Here is a 15164-nt window from a genome sequence, read left to right as displayed (position 1 = left end):
ACACACACACACACACACACACACACACACACACACACATATATATTAGAGTACAGGAAATTTGGTGAGGGGTTAGTAAGGGGGTGCAAATCTGGGAGAGGATCTAAATATGATCAAAATATATTGTATGAAATTCACAAAAAATAAACAAGGAAAAAAGTTATTATTGAATAATATGTAAAGCAACTATGGGTATTCTTGTATAAGTCTTTTTAATGTAAATCTCTCTCTTCTCTCTCTTTTTCAGTATGTAGTAGGATGGGAATTTTCTGTGTTAGAGAATATTTACATTAAATTACTATCAAACTTTCACCCAAAGTGATTAGACCATTTATACTCTGACCAAAAACATATTGTTTCATGTCTTCATCAACATTTGGTGCTGTGAGACTTTCATTTTAGATACTGGGGTGTGTGCACAAAGGTATTTCATTTTGTACCCTGGAGAGTGGAAAGCAGGGTGTCCGATAGGTGTGGATGCTTTCATATTCATAGCATCATTATTCCCAATACCTAAAAATGATGCATGTCAGGTGATCACCAATGGATCGATGGATAAGACAATGTGCTGCATCACATAACAGATATTATTCAGCCTTAAAAGGAAGGAAGGTCTTGCACATGACATGTTATGACATGGATGAATCTTCTTTATTATTATTTACTTATGTGTGTGTACATGCATTGTTATCACTGTGCATGTGTGGAGGTCAGAGGACAACCTTTGATAGTTATGTCTCTTTTTTCTCCATGTAAGTCTTGGGAATTGAATATAAATCCTCAGGTTTGGTGGCAAGTGCCTTTACTTGCTGAACCATCTTGCTGGCCCATGGAAGAATCTTGAAGACATTAACCTAAGTGAAATAAAGTGGCCACACAAGAACAAATAGTCTGTGTAGCATTCTACTTACACGAGGAACTTAGCTTAGTCAAATTAACACAGTCAGTAGAATGGTGTTGTCAGGCAGGGCCTGACAGGTGAAGGGAGTGAGGAGTTATTGATTCAGTTTCACAAGATGCACAGTGCTCTGGAGATGGATGGTGGTGATAATTCAACTTGATGCCACTGAACTATATACTTAAAATGGCTAAGATGGTAAATTATATGATACATATATATACATATAATTTAAAAAATTTAAAAGAGTTGTCCAGGTTTTTGGCTATACAACCTGAAAATCAAAATAGCAATTAGGTATCGCTTCAGGCCCATTAAGATGATGATTATAAAGCAGAACAAAACCACCAGGAAATAACAGGTGTAGAATTACCATATGATTTGGAGGCATTAAGCACTTTATGTGGTATAACCATCATCACCATCCATTTCAGAGGTCATTTCAATTTATACAAACGAACCTCCACCATGAAGCAGTAATTCCCTACCTTCCTCACCTCCCAGGTTCTGGGAACACCATTCCACCTTCTATCTCTGTCCTTCAAACCTTAGCCTTTTTCCTTCTGGTGGAGTACCCCAAAGAACTAAAAACAGGAGCGACTCTAACCAATCTAACCTTTCTGTAACAGCAGACCTCTGGGGCTGTTCCACATCTCTCCCTACTAACAAGGAGAAGATGGCTACTGTGTTGACTGTTATCACTGCAATAGATTGTTGGCTATTCCAACAAATGGCTCCTTTGAATCTCTTCCTAACTAGGGTTGTTGAATAAACACTGTATTCTGCAGCTATTTAGAAATTCCTTCTTTCTTACCTAATGTTTATGTGAAAACAAAGTCATTCATGATGTCTTATGATGATACAAGTGATGCCCTCACCCTACATAAGCTGTTAAGTATCTTGATGGACAGTTAAGAGTTTTAATAGGTTTAATGCTTCTACTTTGATTCCAGTGTGACTTTGTAAATTACATAATGACAAATTAGTTTTACACAACTTAAAAATTTGTAATCCTTAAATATGTTGATTTTTACAACTATGCACTTAGCTGAAAATGATATTAGAGAAATAGAATCCTTATTTGTTTTCTAAATTGTTACCAGTATGCAAGTTAGTAATAAATTTGTGAAATTTATTTATTTTGAGACAGATTCTCACTATATAACCCAGGCTGACCTTGAACTCATGATCCTCCTGTTTCCATCACCTGAATGCTGGGATTATAGGTGTGCACTACCATACCTAGCTTGGGGAATTTAAAATTTGCCTATGTAACATGTTTCTACTAATATTTACTCATGGAAGTAAGACACTCCCTTGAAAATGAGTAAGATAGAAAGATAAACACTATTGTATATTTAGTGGCTTATGCGTATCTGTTACTTTAAGTGGCTTCAAATTCATTTTGGAAAATCTATAGATTTTTATATAAAACTATTAACTCGGGGCTGGAGAGATGGCCGAGAGGTTAACAGCACTGGCTACTCTTGCAGAGGACCTGGGTTCAATTACCAGAACCCACATGGCAGCTTACAATTGTCTGTAACTCCAGTTCCAGGGTATCTGATGCCATCTTCTGGCCTCCATGGGCATTGCATGACACAGGTACACTTACATGCAGGCAATACATTCATACACATAAAATAAAAATAGTAACTATTAACTTTACAGAAGAAATAGCATATTTCCCATCTCATCTCTGAGTGTTGAATTCTTCAATATCCCAAGCCTTAGAAGTTGTATATACTAGCTTTTTCCTCTTTTTCAAAATTGGAAACAAATTTGACCAGGTGTGTGGAAAACATTCTGACTTTTATCATTTTATCACCTTTGCACATCTCAAGAGGATGATGACTGAAGGGGAAAGACATCCCTGTTAGAGTGGCTGATTATACTTCACAGTTGAGTTCACTGTAGAAATTTCTAACGAGATGAGGCTTGTCATGGAAGAGTGGATAGAAAAGAATAAACAAAAAACACTCTTTAATCAAGTACTTAAGACACCTTTCATCTGATTGTACTGCAATGAAAAGTATTCTTTAGCTCATAAAATTATTATTTGTATAGCATTTAATAGCTTCTCCCATAATGCCTCTTCTTGTCCTCCCCCCCACCCCCGACCTCCTGCTCTCCTTCCCTCCTCTCCTTTATGTCTCCCTCTGACAAGCTTGTTCTTATCACACTTCTATGATCTTTGTTCTAGGAATGAAACAGATTAGAATAGGATTAGAAACTGAGGATTTAACCTCTGTATATTCACAAATAATTCAACTTCATCTCCTGAAATTTTGATCATAATGTTATCGGTTTTAAGTTACGTTGAGTATCTTCCTGCTCAGTAGGACTTAGTGGAAAGGTCACTGACTTTAGATGTAGAAGACTTACATAGGATATCATCTTGGAATTTGGCAGTTGTGTAAGCTCGAGTCATGTCTCTTAAATTGTCTACATCTTACACCCTCACTTGTAAGATGAGATGATACTGATCAAGCCACTTCACAGGCTGTTGTATTAAAGAGTATATAAAAGGACCATGTATCCAGTATGGCCTTACTGTGGTTGTTGTCGCCATCACCATCATCGCCATCATCACCACCACTACCATCATCATCACTATCATCACCATCATCATCATCATCACCACCATCATCATTTTGCATATGAGAAAACTAAAACTAGACAGAAAGTTTTAAGTATTTTCTCAAAAGACACAGTTGGTTAGTCATGAAGCAGGAATTAAAAGCCAAGTGTTTAAATTTAAACTCTTAGCTTAGATTCTTTTCTACTGGATTCTAAAGTGCTTTATTTCGGCTTGTAGAAGTCTTGTTCTGCCTCTCACTCTGTATGAATGGATTTTCTTGACTGGTAAATAATTTAGATGTTTACATTATTTTATCTTTATAATTTTAGACTTAAGTTTGAGATGCATGTTAATTTCCTAGATTCACAGGAAGCACAATGAGAATTCATGAGCACCAGCTGCCTCTTACTCCCCATTTATATGGTTATAGGAACTTGGTCATCTTGTATAGGGGTGGGGCATATTTCTGCATCTTGAGAATCAATCTTTACTAGGACTTCTCCATTGTAATAGGTGGTGACAGAAGATGGGGAAAAGCTTATCACATAGTGTTTGATGGTTGGACTTCAAAATGGCCAACATTTTTGTTTTTTGAGACAAGGTCTTGATATATAGCCTTGGTTGAACTGGAACTCTCTATGTAGCTTTGGCTCACCTTGAACTTACAAAAATCTTCCTTTGTTAGCAGCCTGAGTGCTGGGGTACAGGCATGGACCATTATGCCTGGCCTGACATATTTCTTGATCAGAAAGATCACTACCCTCCAAAGTACCTCCATCATCACCCTCCAAAATACCTCCTTAAGTCAAGACCTTGGATTTAAACCACAGAGTATTTAGACTGGAGAGAGGCTCAACAGTTAAGAGCACAGGGTTCAGTTCCCAGAACCTACCTGGCAGCTAACAATTGTCTGTAACTCCAGTTCCAGGGGATCTGATGCCTTCTTTTGGCTTTTGTGGGCACTGCACATACATAGTGCACTTATATACCATGCAGGCAAATGCTCACACACATAACATAAAAATAAACAAAATAGAACAAAAAATTTAAAGCAGAGTATTCTTTTCCCAGATGAGTAAGATAGTACTCTCTTGATATAACATTCTGTCTCTTATGTATCAGCTTAAGTGGGAGAGGACATCAAATAGGGACAAAAGACACCTGTGCCATAAGAACGGAGTGTAGTTCATGCCTTCATAAGCTGGAAAAAGTGCATCTGGTGGGAATCTATTTGATGGTGATTTTGGCAATGCAGTCAGTATTCTGGTTTCCTACTCTCATCATTTAAAATTTTTATTTATTATTTTTATTTTATGCATATGAGTATATTGCCTGCATGCAAGTGCACCCATGTCATGCAGTGCCCATGGAGGTCAGAAGTGGGTACTGGATCCCTGAAACTGGAGTTATGGATGATTGTTAGCCACTTTGTGGGTGCTGGGAACTGAATCTGGGTACCCTACAAGAGCAGCCAGTGCTCTTACTGCTGAGCCAACTTTCCAGCTCCTCTCTTACTATTTTAGATTTTCATGAGATTGTGTTCTTTTTAAAGAAAACTACTATAAGATGTCAAATGGAAAATTTAGGACTATATTGGAGAAAATATAATTTCAAACTCGAAGGATAAGATGGTTTAATACAGTGAATAAAGGTTCAAGCACATTATTTCTTTCTTTAAAAAATTTACATTTATTTGTGTGTATGTGTGCATGTGTGTGTATATGTGCGTGTGTGTGTGTGTGATGGCACATACATGCCACCATGCTCATGTGGAACTCAGAGGACAACTTTAGGGTGTTGGTGCTCTCCTTCTACCAAATGGGTCCCAGGGATCAAACTCACGTTGTCAGGCTTGGCAGCAAGTGCCTTTAACCACTGAGTCATTTTATCAGCCCCAATTTTTTAAGCTCGATAAAACTCAGGTAATTTTATCCTGGTCAGAGACCTGGCCCCACTTTGGCGGGGTGGGGGTGCCACCATTCCACACTGAAATATCTACTTATACAAATCCTGTGTCAAGAGGCCTGCCATATAGGAATAATATTATCGATATTTTAGAAACACCTGCAATAGAAAATACCTATGATATTAGTAAGGAAAAAGGCAAAATTTGTAAGAGAAGTCATTAGATATCTAAGAATAGCAAGGAATGGGCGGGAAATGGATATTTGTGACTATGGGTCCTGAAATTAAGTGTATGGTAAAGGACATGACCTTCAGGGAAAGCATTTGCTCTCTGCTCCTTTGCTTCAGCATAAAGGTAGGGAGAAGGGATGGGGGAGAGTGCTCTGACTTCACTGAGTTGTGACAGAGTTCTTGGGTCTTAGAGCCTGAGCAGTAGGACTCATATCCCAGGTCTGCCTCTTAAGTGGCTGACTGTGATCCTATAAAGGAAGCATAATGTGCTATTTGAGAATATCTTCAGCTGAACATAGACAACATTCAATTAATGTGGCTACTGCAGCAACTCAGCAAGAGTGTCAAGGGTCCAGGCTCTTTACACACATACACACACACACACACACACACACACACACACACCGAGAGAGAGAGAGAGAGAGAGAGAGAGAGAGAGAGAGAGAGAGGAGAGTTACACACATGCATGCGGCCACACACACATAGGCACACAGGGATACAAAAACACACAGAGACACACAGACATGCATACAGATGCAGAGAGATACACACAGATACAGCCACAAACACACACACACACACACACGCACACACACACATACACATAGACACCATACACAGAGATTGAGAGAGAGATACAGACAGACAGATATATCTCCTTTGCTATCCTGAGAATATTGTCTTTTCATAATCAGGTGGTCAAGTGATGACCCCAAGATCACCATTTATCTTAAAAGTACTGCCTCCCACATAATCATAACCATTGCAGAAAGGCAGAGTCAGGGCAATGGGACTTGTTCCTCATAAGGCTCAACATTTTTTTAATTTGTTTGTTTTTTTGTGGAATGGGGATTGAATCAGGGGCCATGCACATAGTGGCTTTGTATTTTATGTGGGAAAACTCTTTCCTAAGTTCCCCCTATGTCATATTGGCCAGAACTGGGCCACTTCTGCCCTTCCACCTATGTCCATCAACCGCTAATATAGCATGTGATCAAACTGGGACTTGCCTACTAGAATCTATTAGCATCTCTGTCTGCTACAAATCATATCCCTATTGCAGGGTACTGAGAGAGCATTAGAAAGAACACAAAGCTGTTAGTACTTTGCCTGACCTACTTCAAGCCTTAAATGGCCATCATTACTGTAACTGCCTTTTAGTTATTGGAACATTTTCTGTCATCTTTAATTTTACTGCAAGTATAGTTGAATATAGTTGTAATCAGTAAATCAAATTCATGATTATGCTTTTAATTCATTTACATTGATAGCATTCTTCAATGTTTTTGCATGAACTCAATAAAAATTAGTGCATTTTAAAAATTGGTGTATTATGAATTCTTACTCAGCTGAGAATGGAAAGAACATATACTGCAGCCATATAGAGTTCCAATGTCACACACAGAAAAGAAGAACACGCAGTGGACGTAGCACCTAAGCAGAAATTACGGTCTGTTTTTGCTGGTGTTTGTTTGTTTTACTGTCATGGAAAGCTCAAAGAAAATTATAAGTGCAAACTTTGTATAAACTTACCTGAATCAGAATTAAAATAAATAAATACATAAATAAATTAGAATAAAATAGAAAAGTTGTTCATTGCAGGAAAAAAATTAGCGTACTATAGGCTGGAGAGATGGTTCAGTGGTTAAGCATTGACTGCTCTTGCAGAGGACCTGGGTTTGATTCCCAGCACTCACATGGCAGCTAATAACTGCCTGTAACTCTGGTTCCAGGGAATCCGACCCCTCTCTTCTGGCCTCTGTGGGCATTGCATGACACTTACATACATGCAGGGATAACACTCATATACATAAAATAAATAAGTTTAAAAAATAAAAATTTGTGCATTAAATTGAATCTATCGAATAACTGCACTGAACTTTTATTTAATTACTTTGCATAAATAGGATGCTTCCAGATTTTTCACTACTTTAAGAGATCTATGTATAAAGCTTTCTATATGTAGACTGATTATTTAAGATTGTTTCTAGAAATGGCACAACTTGGTCATTTCTGCCTGGATTCACAGGCAAACTACATTTCTCAATTTCCTTTGCAGTTATGTATGACCAGTGACCTAATTCTTACTAGCAGAATGTACGCACACTTGCTTCATTCCATTTTGTGGCCCCGCCCACACATCTTCAGAGCCTTCTCCCTCTTTTGACTGCCTATGCCCTGGATGACCTCAGGGAAAAGAAGGCAGAGCCTGTAGTAGGCCTGGACCCTGAATTTCTGGAGCACAACCTCTCCTCCCTTTCCTCTGTCCATCCCGGCCCCCTCTAGTTACTTCCTCCAGCCTCCTGTGCCCGTCCATCTCCATACAACTGGTTGGAATTGATATGAGTGTGAAACCAATTCAAGTGCTTTAAGCTAAGGGAGATTTGTGGAGTTACCTGTTATAGCTGTTGCTACCGCAGCAACATTAGAGCCTTGAAATAAACATTAGAACCACGAATAACACATACATATACTTTGATTGATATTTGCTCACTGCGGTGAATGTTTCAGAATGAAAGAATAAGAAACATTTATTTAAATAATTGAAAGGAAGGGAGCTAGGCGTCTGGCTGAGGAAACTATATACAGGCTGCTATTTGTGTTGCTGTTCTTTGTGGGAGGCAGAGTTCAAAGGAGGAGCAAGGTAAATTAGATTCTCAGGAAGCATAGTTTGAGAGAGGAGTTGCCTGAACCTTTTGGTGGAAAATTAGCTAAGCATGCTCAACAGGTTTGAGCCAGCCATGTGTTTCCAGACTGTTTGAAACACAGCCCCAGGTATAACTCCATGGCTGGCTAGAGTGGACACTTGGAAGCTGCTGCTGACAACTACTGCACTTTCCTGGTGATGGTGACTTTCAACTTCAGCAGCAGGGAGTCAGTCAACACCTGCGACACCTGTGTTCCTGCCAGGTCAGCTCTGCTGTCTCCCCTGGTCTTCATGAGGAACTGAGAAGATGTGGAAATGTAGGAAGAGCACCAAGTCCATGTGTGATGTGGGAGCAGTTCCCCAAAAGGCTGTGAGTCCCACCAGCTTGTAGCTTCCATTTGGGAAGAAACATCAGATAGAACTTAACTCTTTCCCTATTGTGCTAGTTAAATAAATTGCTATATAAATTGAGCATCCTTAATCTAAAACTCCAAATCCAAAATGTTCCAAAATCCAAAACTTTTTGAGTACTGACATGATGCTATGAGTGAAAAATTCCACTTCTGATCTTATGTGATGGGTCATAAACAGTGTCCAGGTGTAGCAAACATTTACAAAATTACCTTTATACCACACATATAAGATACATGCATATGTATTTGTGTGAATTTTGTATTTTGAGTTGGAGCCTATGTCTGAGAAATAGATAGGAAACATTTTTGGTCTCAAGCATGGCAGATAAGGGACTGAACCTATTTGAGTGGAATACCACATAGCTGGTTAAAAGAATGAGGTAGATCTCTGGTACTGACTTAGGGATGTCTTTAGCACATGTCTTGAAGTGAAACTAAATGAACTTATAGCTATATACAGGGATCACAATTTATGGAAAATTGAGGGCTAGAGAAACATTCCAAAATTTACTCTCAGTTGAGTCCAATCTATTTTTTTTTTAAGCCAATGCTAGGGATCTAACCCAAAGCCTCAAGCTTATTAGCTACCCAACCAGCACCAGAGAACTACATTCCTCGCTCCCAGTCTAACCATTTAAAGTCTTTAAAAATCTGTTTATTTATATGTATGAGTGTTTTGCCTGTATGTAAGTGGACCAGGTTCGTGCAGTGCCAGCAGAGGCTAGAAGGGAACTGAACTTACAGATGGTTGTTAGCTGCATGCGGGTGCTGGGAACCAAACCCAGCTTCTCTGCAAGTGCAGTCAGTGTTCTTAACTGCTGACCATCTCTCCAGGCACCATTTAAAGTCCTTTCTCCTCTCCTTCTAGGGGGGATGGGATGGGTAAAAGACTGAAAAAAAATAGTCTCCTCTCCAAGGTGGTGGCTCCATATGACGGCACTTGCAAGTTCCTGTATTAGGGAAAGGCATTGTCCCTGGGACCTAGTATTGCTCATGGATTTCGACCTTTCCTCATTGGTCTGTGTAAAGATGATGTCCCTTGTATGTCTGGCCACTGTTCAACCTCCTGGAACCGATGACCAAAGCTTTGAGCTCTTCCTCCTGCTGTCAGAGCCCTAGTGTGTGCTCAGTGCTGGATGAGCCTGGCTGTCTGATCTGAATGTGTCTCCAGGCAAGGAGATCTACTCTGCCACTCCATGCCAAAGGGTCACTGGGCTTGTTAAAATATCCCCTGTAGACTTGCCTGATGACATCACCTTCTAATCTTCAGCAACATGGGAAATTTTAAAGTTTTAGGGTCCTTCCACGTCACATGGTAGCTGAAGGAGCCCCAAAACTCAGGACTTCCTTTTGTCTAACCATGTTGCACCCTTTGAAGGGGCTTCCTTTCAGTGTCCCGGAAGTGAGCAAAATCCCCCAAACTCGGTGCTCAGCTTTCCTCTCCAGGTGTGCAATGTATTTCTCTCTCTAGGATTTTCACTTGGAGGGAAGTGGTACATGTTGATAGCACTTTTGCTGCATTCCTTTTTCCTCTTCACTTTCCATTAGTTAGAAGAAGGGACACACATTCTCTTTCCTCTCTTTCAGTAGTTGGGACTTTATTTCAGCAAAGCATGCAATACACTCATAATCTAAGGCATCAGAGTTAAATCTTGGAATAGTACAGCTGGAGAGATAGCTCAGTGGTTAAGAGCACTGGCTGCTCTTCAGTTTCCAGTACCCACACGGAGGCTTACAATCTCTCTAACTGCAGTTCCAGGGGATTGGATCCCCGCTTTTGGCCTTTGGTGACACCAGGTAGGCACGGTGGTACACATATATACATGTGGGCAAAACACTCATACATGTACAATAAAAAATAAATAAACCAGGCTGGAGAGATGGCTCAGCGGTTAAGAACACTGGGTGTTCTTGCAGAAGACCCGGGTTCAAATCCCAGCACCCACAAGGCAGTTAACAACTGTCTGTAACTCCAGTTCCAGGGGATCCCTTGCAGAAGACCCATATTCAAATCCCAAGCACCAACATGGCAGTTAACAACTGTCCATAACTCCAGTTCCAGGGGATCCAACAGCCTCTTCTGTCCTCCATGGGCACTGCATGACACAGGTGCACTTACCTCCATGCAGGCAATACACACATACACATAAAAATAAGTACATAAGAAATAAATATTGAGTAAAAAAACCCCCCAAAAACCTAAAAGTAAATTTTAAAAATTCTTGGAGCACGAAAGGAGGCTAAAACATGGGAGTGTTTTTTTCTCTTCCCACAATGAAGTCTGGTCTTAAGCTGGTTGTATTTTATCATTTGAAGATCTGATTGTAAGATGCACTATTATTTTAGGTGCCACTAAGACAATGGTAAAGCACCTTGCTGCTAATTCTGTGTAAGGCGTGAATCAATCTCAGCACCTTCATGTTGCAGTGAAATGTCTTCCATTTATATCAGAGAACTTGGACTTCCTCCTGCCTTTAGTCAAAATTCTTGGCACATGATGACAAATCCTTTGCAAGGATCGCAGTAAAAAATGTAACGCAGTTTCACTAACGTGTCTTCTGTACAGCATTTGGTTCTCCAACAAAAATATGAATCACAATCATTTATCCAAGTGCAAATACTTGTTTTCCTTATGTGTTGAATTGTACAGCATTGTTTTGCTTTTGTGTCTTTCTATGATTACAATAATTCCTAAATTTAAATAAAAATCACTACAATTTTTTGGAGACAATTCAGATTGCAATCAAATTCAACCTGGAAGAAGACTTGTGACATAGGAACCAGGGTATAAGGAGATGAATGTTTTGAGGTTTTTGATGGTGGCCATGGGCAGCAGTGGCCGTACTGAGTCATCTGATGTGACTTGGTGGGCAACAGAAGCCCTGGAAGTTAATGTCTTTGAAGGAAGTGTGGAGAAGTAGAGGGGAAAACCAGGGTGTGTCACCTCATAGGTGCCTGGGTCACTCTCACGTCCTGCCTTCTTTTAATCCTCAGCCTGAAAGTCCCATTCTCAGCAAATCCTTACCTGGTCCACTAGGGGTTCAGTGAGGTCTTCTGTTGAGTGTCTCTCCTGGCAGAATAGCATGGAGCATTGTCTTGTCTTGACTTCTCCCCTCCTCTCCCTTTTCCTCCCCTCCCCTCCTTCCCTCCCCCTTTTCCATACCCCCCTCAACAGCATCTGGGCCAACCTCCCCCTCACTCATTGGAACTCTGAATATTTGCATTCTCTTAGATTCCAAATATTGAAAACTTCATTTCCAAGGAAACAAAATGAGAAATTAAGGTCTTTAGGGAACAAATTAATTAGCTCATGTGTCAGAGCCCTTATGAACAGGATTAGTACCCTTATAAAGGAGTCTGAGCCACCCTTAGAACACATGGGGCCTTGGGTTTGATCTCTAGAACAGAGAAGAGAGAGGAGGAGAGAAAGGGTAGGGAGCGAGAGAGAGAGCGAGAGAGAGGAGAGAGAGAGAGAGAGAGAGAGAGAGAGAGAGAGAGAGAGAGAGAGAGCGAGAGCACTGAGAGGCCTGAGAGATGAAAGGAAGAACCTGAGAGAGACCTCTTGTCCTGTGAGTAAGCAGTGTCAATGTGCCTTCTGTGAACCAGGACACAGGTCCTGACCAGGCATTGGTTTGACTGCTGCTTCGAGTTTTAGACTTCCCAGACTCTAGAATTCAGAGAAATAGTTTGTTATAGTAACCTGTATGTGTCACTTTCCTGTCTCTGATCGAAATACCTGATAGAAACAAGTTATGAGAAGAGAGATTTATTTTTGGCTCAGGATTTCAGTCCCTCCTAGTAGGGGAGGCATGGAGGGGTGGCTCGGTTTGTGACAGTGGAGCCTGTGGTACTGTTTATATGGCTCTAGAACTAGGGGGCTGGCTAATAGCCTTCAGAGGTCCATCCATAATGACCCACTTCTGCCATCTACCTCATCGTCTTCCAAAATAGCACCACCAGCCAGGGAACAAGGGTTCAAAACACGAGCCTGTGGAGGACATTTCAGAGTCAAACCTGAACACAACCTGAGCAGACTAAGTCACTGGACTGGCTCCACCTGGTGAGTGACATTGTATCATGGCTTTGTCACCAAGCCACACCACTTGACACTGGTAGACCTATCCTCCATACACCTATCTGATCTCATGCCTACCCTGCTCAGAACCTTCTGCTGATTTTTTGTTTGTTTGTTTGTATTTTGTTTGTTTTTTTTGAGAAAGGTCTCACTGTGTAACCCTGACTGGCCTGGCACTTGCTTATGTAGACCAGGCTAGCCTCAAACTCACAGAGATCCACCTGCCTCTGCCTCTAGAATGCTGGGCACGTCACCACACCTGACTGGCTCTTAAATCTCTGAGGCACAGCTTCTGGCCTTTCACACTTAGCTTCTCCCAGCCCCAAACTCCAGGTTGAGCTCAGGCCCTTACCCTGGGATTCTCCATAGTGAATACCTTCTCATCTTCATTCCTATGTTGAGTTGAAGTTCTCTGCAGATATTTGCCTTTCCTCCTCACTTTAACCTGAGAAGCCTGACTTCTCAGTCTTTTTATCACCTGCTAGCCCATGAGCTGTATTAAATTTCCGCTCTTTGAAGTACTAGGGTGGTTTCAGTTTTCCTGCCTGGTTGTGACTGATGTAACCTCCAAGGGAGGCAGGCGCTATTTATAATCCATTTAGGAGCTAGGCAGCCGAGTCTTGGGAAGGTCAGGGAACAAACTGCAGGTCTTACATCCATGGGCATGTGGATTCAAGGAACAGGCTGTCAAGCTGGGAAGTGGCCTTGGTTGCCAGGAGTTGGATTTGACCTTGTTGAGAGGTGGAGATCAGCAGAGACTTCACTCAGAAGGGACAGGAGTCAGGCATGGTGGCGCATGCCTATAATCCCAGCACTTGGGAGGCAGAGGCAGGCGGATCTCTGTGAGTTCGAGGCCAGCCTCTCTGCATTTGGGCGTCACGAGTTCAAGGCAAGCCTGGGCTACCAAAAAAAAAAAAAAAAAAAAAAAAAAAAAAAAAAAAAAAAAGAAGGGACAGGAGCAGAGATGTACTTTAGGAAAGTGTGCTCTGTGCTCTGTTAAAATTGTCTTCTGTCTCTCTAATTTTGACAAAAATCTTAGTTTAAAGAGGCAACAAAGTGCTTTGTAATCTCAGCTGCTTGAGAAGCTGAAATGGGAGGGTGTTAAATTTCAGGCCAGCCTGGGCACCATGGTATGTGCAAGAACACACACACACACACACACACACACACACACACACACACTCATGCCACACATGACCCACACCACACACATAAACACATACCACCCCCCCACCCCCCACCCCCCCATACATATGCATATACTCATGCCACACATACACCATACACACCACACATATACACACATACCACACACACACACACACAATACCACACAGACACACCACACATATACACACTACATACATACACATACCACACACGCACACTAAAGCAACAGCAAACTAGAAGAATATCTTGATTGATATTCATTCTGTTCTTATTCTTTTTAATTGTGAGCTGTATTTTCCTGCAGAATTAGCTAAGAAGTCCTTCATTAATGGGAACCATCTATCAAATTCAAGTTATTACCACATGCTTACCGAATCCCTTTCAACAGATAGTTTTCATGACCCTATATGCTCTGTGGTCATATATAATTCTTTTTCCCTCAGATCCTTTGGACCAAATGGTATACCAAAGTTACAAAATTAATCTATAAGATAGATTATTCATGAGACTATAAGATTTTCATCATACGTTTATACAAATGACTAATAATGTATATTTTAAGAATCATTAACAAATTTTAATTATGTGTACATATGTTTGTGTGTGAGTACAGGTGCCCGTGGAGTCCTGAAGAAACCATTGGATCCCTCTGCTGGAGTTACAGACAGTTGTGAGCCACTTGATTGGGTGCTGGGAACCAAACTCTGGTCCTTTGCGAGAGCAGCAAGAACACATAACCACAGAACCATCTCTTCGCCCCCCCATTTATGTTTTAATACCTGTTTAATTATGACTTGAAGGTGTACCTGGGTTTCTGATAGTCTTGCTCTAAAGACATAGGCTTTATCTTCAATGTTAATGTATTTTCACATGCAAACAACATTCTTTTATGTATTTAACTTCACCCCATTGGCTCTCCAGACCTGTAGATTCCACATTCACTGATTCAACCAACTACAGAAAAAAGTACTTTTAATTGCACCAGTACAAACATGGATGATTTGTTTCTTGTCATTATTCTCTGAACACTACAGTATAAAAATTATTTACACAGTGCTTACATTGTAACAGGAGTAAGAACTCCAGAGATAACACAAAGTGTGTGGGAAGATGTGTGAGGATTCCGACACCATTTCATGGATCCTGAGGGACAGCTGTGTTAGCATCCCTCAGTTTGTTATTTATTTAGATTAAAAACTAGACTCATACAACTTGTGGCATTCCTTTTTAATGCTAGCCCTTCT

At 40.7% G+C, this 15164-nt stretch overlaps 1 long non-coding RNA gene across 1 annotated transcript in view; it reads left to right on the top strand.

Moving 5' to 3' along the window:
- Window positions 1–14653, top strand: part of LOC115071427 — a 109706-nt gene extending 95053 nt beyond the window's left edge. Inside the window, exon 3 of the long non-coding RNA XR_003850514.1 lies at window positions 14534–14653. This is a non-coding gene — a long non-coding RNA (uncharacterized LOC115071427). The remainder of the gene's footprint in view (window positions 1–14533) is intronic.
- Window positions 14654–15164: the final 511 nt, after the last annotated feature.

This window comes from Nannospalax galili, unplaced genomic scaffold, assembly GCF_000622305.1.
Source record: "Nannospalax galili isolate Female #2095 unplaced genomic scaffold, S.galili_v1.0 scaffold336, whole genome shotgun sequence".
In the NCBI taxonomy this organism is placed as follows: domain Eukaryota; kingdom Metazoa; phylum Chordata; class Mammalia; order Rodentia; family Spalacidae; genus Nannospalax; species Nannospalax galili.
Note: the sequence above shows the minus strand (reverse complement) of the source record. Positions and strands in the feature narration are given on the sequence as shown.